Below are 12700 nucleotides of genomic sequence, written 5' to 3'. Positions count from 1 at the left end.
GTGGGCTCTAGAGGAAGAGTGCACCCTGGGAGACAAGGGGACACTTGGAGCGGGAAGTGCTCACGGGGGAGAAGTGCCTACAAGAGGCAGGAAGGGAGGGAGGCCACATCATGCCTCTCCATAGCCAGGCCTCTGGATGATGGGGCAGAAGCGGCCGTCACCCTAAGCTTCCTAGAAGTCCCAGCTGGGCCCCATGCTACCTAATATCTCGCCTGATCGAGCCTGGTCGAGCACTGGTCGAGCCTTCAGCCAAGGGACACAGGAGCCAAGGGGTCTGGCCTCGAGCCTTCAACCGAGGGACCCAGGAGCCCAGGGTCTGGCCTCAGTGCTTCCCAAGTCGGCCTTCAGCTGAAGCCTGCCTGGGCTGGGAGCCTCAGCTGCTGTTCCTGGGTGTGCTTCTTTCCTGCATGTGAAGGCCACCAGCGGCGAAGGTTGCCCTCCGCCTTCCAAGGAGTCGAGGGGATAGAAGCAGGAAAATTGTGTGTGTGTTTATTTCTTCTTTTTTAGAGATTCTTTCTATTTTTGTAAGGAACTGACGCCTGGGTGAGTGCTAGTGTGGCTTGAGGTGAATTTACGGGCAGCTTCTTTGCAAACTTTTGCCAAACCAACTTGGAGCAGCACTGGGGTAGAGAGTCAGCCTTCCGCTGATGCCTGCCTAGGCGTGGCTGGGCTGGGGGCCTCAGCTGCTGTTACTGGGCCTGCTTCTTTCCTGGTCTTGTAGGCCGCCAGCCAGAGAAGGTAAGGGCTTCAACCAACATCGCCCTCTGCCTTCCAAAGAGTCGAGGAGACCGCAGCAGGAAAATTGTGTGTGTGTTTATTTCTTCTTTTTTAGAGGTGCTTTCTATTTTTGTAAGGAACCGACGCCTGGGTGAGTGCTAGTGTGGCGTGAGTTAAATTTACAGGCATCTTCTTTGCAAACTTTTGCCAAACCAATTTGGGGCAGCAGTGGGGTAGAGAGTCAGCCTTAAGCTGATGCCTGCCTAGGCGTGGCTGGGCTGGGGGCCTCAGCTGCTGTTACTGGGCCTGCTTCTTTCCTGGTCTTGTAGGCCGCCAGCCAGAGAAGGTAAGGGCTTCAACCAACATCGCCCTCTGCCTTCCAAAGAGTCGAGGAGACCGCAGCAGGAAAATTGTGTGTGTGTTTATTTCTTCTTTTTTTAGAGGTGCTTTCTATTTTTGTAAGGAACCGACGCCTGGGTGAGTGCTAGTGTGGCGTGAGTTACATTTACAGGCATCTTCTTTGCAAAATTTTGCCAAACCAACTTGGACCAGCACTGGGGTAGAGAGTCAGCCTTCAGCTGATGGCTGCCTGGGCTGGGCTGGGCTGGTCTGGGGGCCTCAGCTGCTGTTACTGGGCATGCTTCTTTCCTGGACTTGTAGGCCACCAGCCGGAGAAGGTAAGGGCCTCAACCAACATCGCCCTCTGCCTTTCAAAGAGTCGAGGAGACCCCAGCAGGAAAATTGTGTGTGTGTTTATTTCTTCTTTTTTAGAGGTGCTTTCTATTTTTGTAAGGAACCGACGCCTGGGTGAGTGCTAGTGTGGCGTGAGTTAAATTTACAGGCATCTTCTTTGCAAACTTTTGCCAAACCAATTTGGGGCAGCAGTGGGGTAGAGAGTCAGCCTTAAGCTGATGCCTGCCTGGGCTGGGCTGGGCTGGGGGCCTCAGCTGCTGTTACTGGGCCTGCTTCTTTCCTGGACTTGTAGGCCGCCAGCCCGAGAAGGTAAGGCCTCAACCAACATCGCCCTCTGCCTTCCAAAGAGTCGAGGAGACCCCAGCAGGAAAATTGTGTGTGTGTTTATTTCCATCTTTCTTTCCGAGTTTTTTTTTAAAGTTTTGTAAGGAACGGATGCTTGGGTGAGTGAGTGCAAGTGTGGCTTGGCCTGAATTTACAGACACTTTCTTTGCAAACATGAGTAGGCAAGTGGGTATTTCAAAAGTGGGTGCATGGAGCCGCTCGTTGCTTTTCCAAGCTGGCAGCTGTGGCTCCTGAGCTTGAGGCAAAAAGAAGGGCAGAAGCACACTGCAGAGGACAGCGTTCAGCCTTGCAAGAGGGCAGTGGACGTCGGAGGAGCCGACACAGCACAAGAGGCTCGGAATCGGCGCACTCTTCGCCTACGGCCATACCACCCTGAATGCGCCCGATCTCGTCCGATCTCGGAAGCTAAGCAGGGTCGGGCCTGGTTAGTACTTGGATGGGAGACCGCCTGGGAATACCAGGTGCTGTAGGCATTTTGCTACTCTGTGCCCGATAGGCGGCGTTCGTCTTCCCCGTCTTGAACTACATTTTTCCTCCATTCCGCTTTTAATTTTAACAAACACGGCGCGTGAAAAAGGCACAGGGGCAGACAGCAGCCCTCGCTCCAATGCAGAGCCCCGTCAGAGGCGGACACGTTGTCGCCAAACTAACTTGGAGCAGCAGGAGACTGAAGCCAGGGCAGCAGCTCGCCGCCTCGGGTGGGTGGATGCAGCCAGAAAGGGCCACTCGTGTCCCTGGCAAAGCACCTCCAGCGTCTCCCCGTTTTCTCTCCAGTGGACGCGCAAGGCCCCCTACAGCTAGGGGAGGCAAGTGGATGGGCCTCATCTGCATATGTGGGCTCTAGAGGAAGAGTGCACCCTGGGAGACAAGGGGACACTTGGAGCGGGAAGTGCTCACGGGGGAGAAGTGCCTACAAGAGGCAGGAAGGGAGGGAGGCCACATCATGCCTCTCCATAGCCAGGCCTCTGGATGATGGGGCAGAAGCGGCCGTCACCCTAAGCTTCCTAGAAGTCCCAGCTGGGCCCCATGCTACCTAATATCTCGCCTGATCGAGCCTGGTCGAGCACTGGTCGAGCCTTCAGCCAAGGGACACAGGAGCCAAGGGGTCTGGCCTCGAGCCTTCAACCGAGGGACCCAGGAGCCCAGGGTCTGGCCTCAGTGCTTCCCAAGTCGGCCTTCAGCTGAAGCCTGCCTGGGCTGGGAGCCTCAGCTGCTGTTCCTGGGTGTGCTTCTTTCCTGCATGTGAAGGCCACCAGCGGCGAAGGTTGCCCTCCGCCTTCCAAGGAGTCGAGGGGATAGAAGCAGGAAAATTGTGTGTGTGTTTATTTCTTCTTTTTTAGAGATTCTTTCTATTTTTGTAAGGAACCGACGCCTGGGTGAGTGCTAGTGTGGCTTGAGGTGAATTTACGGGCAGCTTCTTTGCAAACTTTTGCCAAACCAACTTGGAGCAGCACTGGGGTAGAGAGTCAGCCTTCCGCTGATGCCTGCCTAGGCGTGGCTGGGCTGGGGGCCTCAGCTGCTGTTACTGGGCCTGCTTCTTTCCTGGTCTTGTAGGCCGCCAGCCAGAGAAGGTAAGGGCTTCAACCAACATCGCCCTCTGCCTTCCAAAGAGTCGAGGAGACCGCAGCAGGAAAATTGTGTGTGTGTTTATTTCTTCTTTTTTAGAGGTGCTTTCTATTTTTGTAAGGAACCGACGCCTGGGTGAGTGCTAGTGTGGCGTGAGTTAAATTTACAGGCATCTTCTTTGCAAACTTTTGCCAAACCAATTTGGGGCAGCAGTGGGGTAGAGAGTCAGCCTTAAGCTGATGCCTGCCTAGGCGTGGCTGGGCTGGGGGCCTCAGCTGCTGTTACTGGGCCTGCTTCTTTCCTGGTCTTGTAGGCCGCCAGCCAGAGAAGGTAAGGGCTTCAACCAACATCGCCCTCTGCCTTCCAAAGAGTCGAGGAGACCGCAGCAGGAAAATTGTGTGTGTGTTTATTTCTTCTTTTTTTAGAGGTGCTTTCTATTTTTGTAAGGAACCGACGCCTGGGTGAGTGCTAGTGTGGCGTGAGTTACATTTACAGGCATCTTCTTTGCAAAATTTTGCCAAACCAACTTGGACCAGCACTGGGGTAGAGAGTCAGCCTTCAGCTGATGGCTGCCTGGGCTGGGCTGGGCTGGTCTGGGGGCCTCAGCTGCTGTTACTGGGCATGCTTCTTTCCTGGACTTGTAGGCCACCAGCCGGAGAAGGTAAGGGCCTCAACCAACATCGCCCTCTGCCTTTCAAAGAGTCGAGGAGACCCCAGCAGGAAAATTGTGTGTGTGTTTATTTCTTCTTTTTTAGAGGTGCTTTCTATTTTTGTAAGGAACCGACGCCTGGGTGAGTGCTAGTGTGGCGTGAGTTAAATTTACAGGCATCTTCTTTGCAAACTTTTGCCAAACCAATTTGGGGCAGCAGTGGGGTAGAGAGTCAGCCTTAAGCTGATGCCTGCCTGGGCTGGGCTGGGCTGGGGGCCTCAGCTGCTGTTACTGGGCCTGCTTCTTTCCTGGACTTGTAGGCCGCCAGCCCGAGAAGGTAAGGCCTCAACCAACATCGCCCTCTGCCTTCCAAAGAGTCGAGGAGACCCCAGCAGGAAAATTGTGTGTGTGTTTATTTCCATCTTTCTTTCCGAGTTTTTTTTTAAAGTTTTGTAAGGAACGGATGCTTGGGTGAGTGAGTGCAAGTGTGGCTTGGCCTGAATTTACAGACACTTTCTTTGCAAACATGAGTAGGCAAGTGGGTATTTCAAAAGTGGGTGCATGGAGCCGCTCGTTGCTTTTCCAAGCTGGCAGCTGTGGCTCCTGAGCTTGAGGCAAAAAGAAGGGCAGAAGCACACTGCAGAGGACAGCGTTCAGCCTTGCAAGAGGGCAGTGGACGTCGGAGGAGCCGACACAGCACAAGAGGCTCGGAATCGGCGCACTCTTCGCCTACGGCCATACCACCCTGAATGCGCCCGATCTCGTCCGATCTCGGAAGCTAAGCAGGGTCGGGCCTGGTTAGTACTTGGATGGGAGACCGCCTGGGAATACCAGGTGCTGTAGGCATTTTGCTACTCTGTGCCCGATAGGCGGCGTTCGTCTTCCCCGTCTTGAACTACATTTTTCCTCCATTCCGCTTTTAATTTTAACAAACACGGCGCGTGAAAAAGGCACAGGGGCAGACAGCAGCCCTCGCTCCAATGCAGAGCCCCGTCAGAGGCGGACACGTTGTCGCCAAACTAACTTGGAGCAGCAGGAGACTGAAGCCAGGGCAGCAGCTCGCCGCCTCGGGTGGGTGGATGCAGCCAGAAAGGGCCACTCGTGTCCCTGGCAAAGCACCTCCAGCGTCTCCCCGTTTTCTCTCCAGTGGACGCGCAAGGCCCCCTACAGCTAGGGGAGGCAAGTGGATGGGCCTCATCTGCATATGTGGGCTCTAGAGGAAGAGTGCACCCTGGGAGACAAGGGGACACTTGGAGCGGGAAGTGCTCACGGGGGAGAAGTGCCTACAAGAGGCAGGAAGGGAGGGAGGCCACATCATGCCTCTCCATAGCCAGGCCTCTGGATGATGGGGCAGAAGCGGCCGTCACCCTAAGCTTCCTAGAAGTCCCAGCTGGGCCCCATGCTACCTAATATCTCGCCTGATCGAGCCTGGTCGAGCACTGGTCGAGCCTTCAGCCAAGGGACACAGGAGCCAAGGGGTCTGGCCTCGAGCCTTCAACCGAGGGACCCAGGAGCCCAGGGTCTGGCCTCAGTGCTTCCCAAGTCGGCCTTCAGCTGAAGCCTGCCTGGGCTGGGAGCCTCAGCTGCTGTTCCTGGGTGTGCTTCTTTCCTGCATGTGAAGGCCACCAGCGGCGAAGGTTGCCCTCCGCCTTCCAAGGAGTCGAGGGGATAGAAGCAGGAAAATTGTGTGTGTGTTTATTTCTTCTTTTTTAGAGATTCTTTCTATTTTTGTAAGGAACTGACGCCTGGGTGAGTGCTAGTGTGGCTTGAGGTGAATTTACGGGCAGCTTCTTTGCAAACTTTTGCCAAACCAACTTGGAGCAGCACTGGGGTAGAGAGTCAGCCTTCCGCTGATGCCTGCCTAGGCGTGGCTGGGCTGGGGGCCTCAGCTGCTGTTACTGGGCCTGCTTCTTTCCTGGTCTTGTAGGCCGCCAGCCAGAGAAGGTAAGGGCTTCAACCAACATCGCCCTCTGCCTTCCAAAGAGTCGAGGAGACCGCAGCAGGAAAATTGTGTGTGTGTTTATTTCTTCTTTTTTAGAGGTGCTTTCTATTTTTGTAAGGAACCGACGCCTGGGTGAGTGCTAGTGTGGCGTGAGTTAAATTTACAGGCATCTTCTTTGCAAACTTTTGCCAAACCAATTTGGGGCAGCAGTGGGGTAGAGAGTCAGCCTTAAGCTGATGCCTGCCTAGGCGTGGCTGGGCTGGGGGCCTCAGCTGCTGTTACTGGGCCTGCTTCTTTCCTGGTCTTGTAGGCCGCCAGCCAGAGAAGGTAAGGGCTTCAACCAACATCGCCCTCTGCCTTCCAAAGAGTCGAGGAGACCGCAGCAGGAAAATTGTGTGTGTGTTTATTTCTTCTTTTTTTAGAGGTGCTTTCTATTTTTGTAAGGAACCGACGCCTGGGTGAGTGCTAGTGTGGCGTGAGTTACATTTACAGGCATCTTCTTTGCAAAATTTTGCCAAACCAACTTGGACCAGCACTGGGGTAGAGAGTCAGCCTTCAGCTGATGGCTGCCTGGGCTGGGCTGGGCTGGTCTGGGGGCCTCAGCTGCTGTTACTGGGCATGCTTCTTTCCTGGACTTGTAGGCCACCAGCCGGAGAAGGTAAGGGCCTCAACCAACATCGCCCTCTGCCTTTCAAAGAGTCGAGGAGACCCCAGCAGGAAAATTGTGTGTGTGTTTATTTCTTCTTTTTTAGAGGTGCTTTCTATTTTTGTAAGGAACCGACGCCTGGGTGAGTGCTAGTGTGGCGTGAGTTAAATTTACAGGCATCTTCTTTGCAAACTTTTGCCAAACCAATTTGGGGCAGCAGTGGGGTAGAGAGTCAGCCTTAAGCTGATGCCTGCCTGGGCTGGGCTGGGCTGGGGGCCTCAGCTGCTGTTACTGGGCCTGCTTCTTTCCTGGACTTGTAGGCCGCCAGCCCGAGAAGGTAAGGCCTCAACCAACATCGCCCTCTGCCTTCCAAAGAGTCGAGGAGACCCCAGCAGGAAAATTGTGTGTGTGTTTATTTCCATCTTTCTTTCCGAGTTTTTTTTTAAAGTTTTGTAAGGAACGGATGCTTGGGTGAGTGAGTGCAAGTGTGGCTTGGCCTGAATTTACAGACACTTTCTTTGCAAACATGAGTAGGCAAGTGGGTATTTCAAAAGTGGGTGCATGGAGCCGCTCGTTGCTTTTCCAAGCTGGCAGCTGTGGCTCCTGAGCTTGAGGCAAAAAGAAGGGCAGAAGCACACTGCAGAGGACAGCGTTCAGCCTTGCAAGAGGGCAGTGGACGTCGGAGGAGCCGACACAGCACAAGAGGCTCGGAATCGGCGCACTCTTCGCCTACGGCCATACCACCCTGAATGCGCCCGATCTCGTCCGATCTCGGAAGCTAAGCAGGGTCGGGCCTGGTTAGTACTTGGATGGGAGACCGCCTGGGAATACCAGGTGCTGTAGGCATTTTGCTACTCTGTGCCCGATAGGCGGCGTTCGTCTTCCCCGTCTTGAACTACATTTTTCCTCCATTCCGCTTTTAATTTTAACAAACACGGCGCGTGAAAAAGGCACAGGGGCAGACAGCAGCCCTCGCTCCAATGCAGAGCCCCGTCAGAGGCGGACACGTTGTCGCCAAACTAACTTGGAGCAGCAGGAGACTGAAGCCAGGGCAGCAGCTCGCCGCCTCGGGTGGGTGGATGCAGCCAGAAAGGGCCACTCGTGTCCCTGGCAAAGCACCTCCAGCGTCTCCCCGTTTTCTCTCCAGTGGACGCGCAAGGCCCCCTACAGCTAGGGGAGGCAAGTGGATGGGCCTCATCTGCATATGTGGGCTCTAGAGGAAGAGTGCACCCTGGGAGACAAGGGGACACTTGGAGCGGGAAGTGCTCACGGGGGAGAAGTGCCTACAAGAGGCAGGAAGGGAGGGAGGCCACATCATGCCTCTCCATAGCCAGGCCTCTGGATGATGGGGCAGAAGCGGCCGTCACCCTAAGCTTCCTAGAAGTCCCAGCTGGGCCCCATGCTACCTAATATCTCGCCTGATCGAGCCTGGTCGAGCACTGGTCGAGCCTTCAGCCAAGGGACACAGGAGCCAAGGGGTCTGGCCTCGAGCCTTCAACCGAGGGACCCAGGAGCCCAGGGTCTGGCCTCAGTGCTTCCCAAGTCGGCCTTCAGCTGAAGCCTGCCTGGGCTGGGAGCCTCAGCTGCTGTTCCTGGGTGTGCTTCTTTCCTGCATGTGAAGGCCACCAGCGGCGAAGGTTGCCCTCCGCCTTCCAAGGAGTCGAGGGGATAGAAGCAGGAAAATTGTGTGTGTGTTTATTTCTTCTTTTTTAGAGATTCTTTCTATTTTTGTAAGGAACCGACGCCTGGGTGAGTGCTAGTGTGGCTTGAGGTGAATTTACGGGCAGCTTCTTTGCAAACTTTTGCCAAACCAACTTGGAGCAGCACTGGGGTAGAGAGTCAGCCTTCCGCTGATGCCTGCCTAGGCGTGGCTGGGCTGGGGGCCTCAGCTGCTGTTACTGGGCCTGCTTCTTTCCTGGTCTTGTAGGCCGCCAGCCAGAGAAGGTAAGGGCTTCAACCAACATCGCCCTCTGCCTTCCAAAGAGTCGAGGAGACCGCAGCAGGAAAATTGTGTGTGTGTTTATTTCTTCTTTTTTAGAGGTGCTTTCTATTTTTGTAAGGAACCGACGCCTGGGTGAGTGCTAGTGTGGCGTGAGTTAAATTTACAGGCATCTTCTTTGCAAACTTTTGCCAAACCAATTTGGGGCAGCAGTGGGGTAGAGAGTCAGCCTTAAGCTGATGCCTGCCTAGGCGTGGCTGGGCTGGGGGCCTCAGCTGCTGTTACTGGGCCTGCTTCTTTCCTGGTCTTGTAGGCCGCCAGCCAGAGAAGGTAAGGGCTTCAACCAACATCGCCCTCTGCCTTCCAAAGAGTCGAGGAGACCGCAGCAGGAAAATTGTGTGTGTGTTTATTTCTTCTTTTTTTAGAGGTGCTTTCTATTTTTGTAAGGAACCGACGCCTGGGTGAGTGCTAGTGTGGCGTGAGTTACATTTACAGGCATCTTCTTTGCAAAATTTTGCCAAACCAACTTGGACCAGCACTGGGGTAGAGAGTCAGCCTTCAGCTGATGGCTGCCTGGGCTGGGCTGGGCTGGTCTGGGGGCCTCAGCTGCTGTTACTGGGCATGCTTCTTTCCTGGACTTGTAGGCCACCAGCCGGAGAAGGTAAGGGCCTCAACCAACATCGCCCTCTGCCTTTCAAAGAGTCGAGGAGACCCCAGCAGGAAAATTGTGTGTGTGTTTATTTCTTCTTTTTTAGAGGTGCTTTCTATTTTTGTAAGGAACCGACGCCTGGGTGAGTGCTAGTGTGGCGTGAGTTAAATTTACAGGCATCTTCTTTGCAAACTTTTGCCAAACCAATTTGGGGCAGCAGTGGGGTAGAGAGTCAGCCTTAAGCTGATGCCTGCCTGGGCTGGGCTGGGCTGGGGGCCTCAGCTGCTGTTACTGGGCCTGCTTCTTTCCTGGACTTGTAGGCCGCCAGCCCGAGAAGGTAAGGCCTCAACCAACATCGCCCTCTGCCTTCCAAAGAGTCGAGGAGACCCCAGCAGGAAAATTGTGTGTGTGTTTATTTCCATCTTTCTTTCCGAGTTTTTTTTTAAAGTTTTGTAAGGAACGGATGCTTGGGTGAGTGAGTGCAAGTGTGGCTTGGCCTGAATTTACAGACACTTTCTTTGCAAACATGAGTAGGCAAGTGGGTATTTCAAAAGTGGGTGCATGGAGCCGCTCGTTGCTTTTCCAAGCTGGCAGCTGTGGCTCCTGAGCTTGAGGCAAAAAGAAGGGCAGAAGCACACTGCAGAGGACAGCGTTCAGCCTTGCAAGAGGGCAGTGGACGTCGGAGGAGCCGACACAGCACAAGAGGCTCGGAATCGGCGCACTCTTCGCCTACGGCCATACCACCCTGAATGCGCCCGATCTCGTCCGATCTCGGAAGCTAAGCAGGGTCGGGCCTGGTTAGTACTTGGATGGGAGACCGCCTGGGAATACCAGGTGCTGTAGGCATTTTGCTACTCTGTGCCCGATAGGCGGCGTTCGTCTTCCCCGTCTTGAACTACATTTTTCCTCCATTCCGCTTTTAATTTTAACAAACACGGCGCGTGAAAAAGGCACAGGGGCAGACAGCAGCCCTCGCTCCAATGCAGAGCCCCGTCAGAGGCGGACACGTTGTCGCCAAACTAACTTGGAGCAGCAGGAGACTGAAGCCAGGGCAGCAGCTCGCCGCCTCGGGTGGGTGGATGCAGCCAGAAAGGGCCACTCGTGTCCCTGGCAAAGCACCTCCAGCGTCTCCCCGTTTTCTCTCCAGTGGACGCGCAAGGCCCCCTACAGCTAGGGGAGGCAAGTGGATGGGCCTCATCTGCATATGTGGGCTCTAGAGGAAGAGTGCACCCTGGGAGACAAGGGGACACTTGGAGCGGGAAGTGCTCACGGGGGAGAAGTGCCTACAAGAGGCAGGAAGGGAGGGAGGCCACATCCTGCCTCTCCATAGCCAGGCCTCTGGATGATGGGGCAGAAGCGGCCGTCACCCTAAGCTTCCTAGAAGTCCCAGCTGGGCCCCATGCTACCTAATATCTCGCCTGATCGAGCCTGGTCGAGCACTGGTCGAGCCTTCAGCCAAGGGACACAGGAGCCAAGGGGTCTGGCCTCGAGCCTTCAACCGAGGGACCCAGGAGCCCAGGGTCTGGCCTCAGTGCTTCCCAAGTCGGCCTTCAGCTGAAGCCTGCCTGGGCTGGGAGCCTCAGCTGCTGTTCCTGGGTGTGCTTCTTTCCTGCATGTGAAGGCCACCAGCGGCAAAGGTTGCCCTCCGCCTTCCAAGGAGTCGAGGGGATAGAAGCAGGAAAATTGTGTGTGTGTTTATTTCTTCTTTTTTAGAGATTCTTTCTATTTTTGTAAGGAACCGACGCCTGGGTGAGTGCTAGTGTGGCTTGAGGTGAATTTACGGGCAGCTTCTTTGCAAACTTTTGCCAAACCAACTTGGAGCAGCACTGGGGTAGAGAGTCAGCCTTCCGCTGATGCCTGCCTAGGCGTGGCTGGGCTGGGGGCCTCAGCTGCTGTTACTGGGCCTGCTTCTTTCCTGGTCTTGTAGGCCGCCAGCCAGAGAAGGTAAGGGCTTCAACCAACATCGCCCTCTACCTTCCAAAGAGTCGAGGAGACCGCAGCAGGAAAATTGTGTGTGTGTTTATTTCTTCTTTTTTAGAGGTGCTTTCTATTTTTGTAAGGAACCGACGCCTGGGTGAGTGCTAGTGTGGCGTGAGTTAAATTTACAGGCATCTTCTTTGCAAACTTTTGCCAAACCAATTTGGGGCAGCAGTGGGGTAGAGAGTCAGCCTTAAGCTGATGCCTGCCTAGGCGTGGCTGGGCTGGGGGCCTCAGCTGCTGTTACTGGGCCTGCTTCTTTCCTGGTCTTGTAGGCCGCCAGCCAGAGAAGGTAAGGGCTTCAACCAACATCGCCCTCTGCCTTCCAAAGAGTCGAGGAGACCGCAGCAGGAAAATTGTGTGTGTGTTTATTTCTTCTTTTTTTAGAGGTGCTTTCTATTTTTGTAAGGAACCGACGCCTGGGTGAGTGCTAGTGTGGCGTGAGTTACATTTACAGGCATCTTCTTTGCAAAATTTTGCCAAACCAACTTGGACCAGCACTGGGGTAGAGAGTCAGCCTTCAGCTGATGGCTGCCTGGGCTGGGCTGGGCTGGTCTGGGGGCCTCAGCTGCTGTTACTGGGCATGCTTCTTTCCTGGACTTGTAGGCCACCAGCCGGAGAAGGTAAGGGCCTCAACCAACATCGCCCTCTGCCTTTCAAAGAGTCGAGGAGACCCCAGCAGGAAAATTGTGTGTGTGTTTATTTCTTCTTTTTTAGAGGTGCTTTCTATTTTTGTAAGGAACCGACGCCTGGGTGAGTGCTAGTGTGGCGTGAGTTAAATTTACAGGCATCTTCTTTGCAAACTTTTGCCAAACCAATTTGGGGCAGCAGTGGGGTAGAGAGTCAGCCTTAAGCTGATGCCTGCCTGGGCTGGGCTGGGCTGGGGGCCTCAGCTGCTGTTACTGGGCCTGCTTCTTTCCTGGACTTGTAGGCCGCCAGCCCGAGAAGGTAAGGCCTCAACCAACATCGCCCTCTGCCTTCCAAAGAGTCGAGGAGACCCCAGCAGGAAAATTGTGTGTGTGTTTATTTCCATCTTTCTTTCCGAGTTTTTTTTTAAAGTTTTGTAAGGAACGGATGCTTGGGTGAGTGAGTGCAAGTGTGGCTTGGCCTGAATTTACAGACACTTTCTTTGCAAACATGAGTAGGCAAGTGGGTATTTCAAAAGTGGGTGCATGGAGCCGCTCGTTGCTTTTCCAAGCTGGCAGCTGTGGCTCCTGAGCTTGAGGCAAAAAGAAGGGCAGAAGCACACTGCAGAGGACAGCGTTCAGCCTTGCAAGAGGGCAGTGGACGTCGGAGGAGCCGACACAGCACAAGAGGCTCGGAATCGGCGCACTCTTCGCCTACGGCCATACCACCCTGAATGCGCCCGATCTCGTCCGATCTCGGAAGCTAAGCAGGGTCGGGCCTGGTTAGTACTTGGATGGGAGACCGCCTGGGAATACCAGGTGCTGTAGGCATTTTGCTACTCTGTGCCCGATAGGCGGCGTTCGTCTTCCCCGTCTTGAACTACATTTTTCCTCCATTCCGCTTTTAATTTTAACAAACACGGCGCGTGAAAAAGGCACAGGGGCAGACAG

General features: G+C 54.5%; 5 non-coding genes across 5 annotated transcripts; all 5 read left to right on the top strand.

Moving 5' to 3' along the window:
* The first annotated feature begins 2109 nt into the window (after positions 1-2109).
* Positions 2110-2228, top strand: LOC138529121 (5S ribosomal RNA). The gene has a single exon (XR_011284467.1). It is a non-coding gene; the product is annotated as a 5S ribosomal RNA (ribosomal RNA).
* A 2469-nt stretch (positions 2229-4697) lies between these two features.
* On the top strand, positions 4698-4816 carry LOC138529112 (5S ribosomal RNA). The gene has a single exon (XR_011284459.1). It is a non-coding gene; the product is annotated as a 5S ribosomal RNA (ribosomal RNA).
* A 2469-nt stretch (positions 4817-7285) lies between these two features.
* LOC138529101 (5S ribosomal RNA) lies at positions 7286-7404 on the top strand. Its single transcript, XR_011284452.1, has one exon. It is a non-coding gene; the product is annotated as a 5S ribosomal RNA (ribosomal RNA).
* Positions 7405-9873: 2469 nt separating this feature from the next.
* Positions 9874-9992, top strand: LOC138529090 (5S ribosomal RNA). Its single transcript, XR_011284441.1, has one exon. It is a non-coding gene; the product is annotated as a 5S ribosomal RNA (ribosomal RNA).
* Positions 9993-12461: 2469 nt separating this feature from the next.
* Positions 12462-12580, top strand: LOC138529078 (5S ribosomal RNA). Its single transcript, XR_011284430.1, has one exon. It is a non-coding gene; the product is annotated as a 5S ribosomal RNA (ribosomal RNA).
* Positions 12581-12700: the final 120 nt, after the last annotated feature.

The sequence above is a fragment of the Ambystoma mexicanum genome, chromosome 7q (assembly GCF_040938575.1).
Source record: "Ambystoma mexicanum isolate Mex_15411 chromosome 7q, UKY_AmexF1_1, whole genome shotgun sequence".
Taxonomy (NCBI): Eukaryota; Metazoa; Chordata; class Amphibia; order Caudata; family Ambystomatidae; genus Ambystoma; species Ambystoma mexicanum.
Note: the sequence above shows the minus strand (reverse complement) of the source record. Positions and strands in the feature narration are given on the sequence as shown.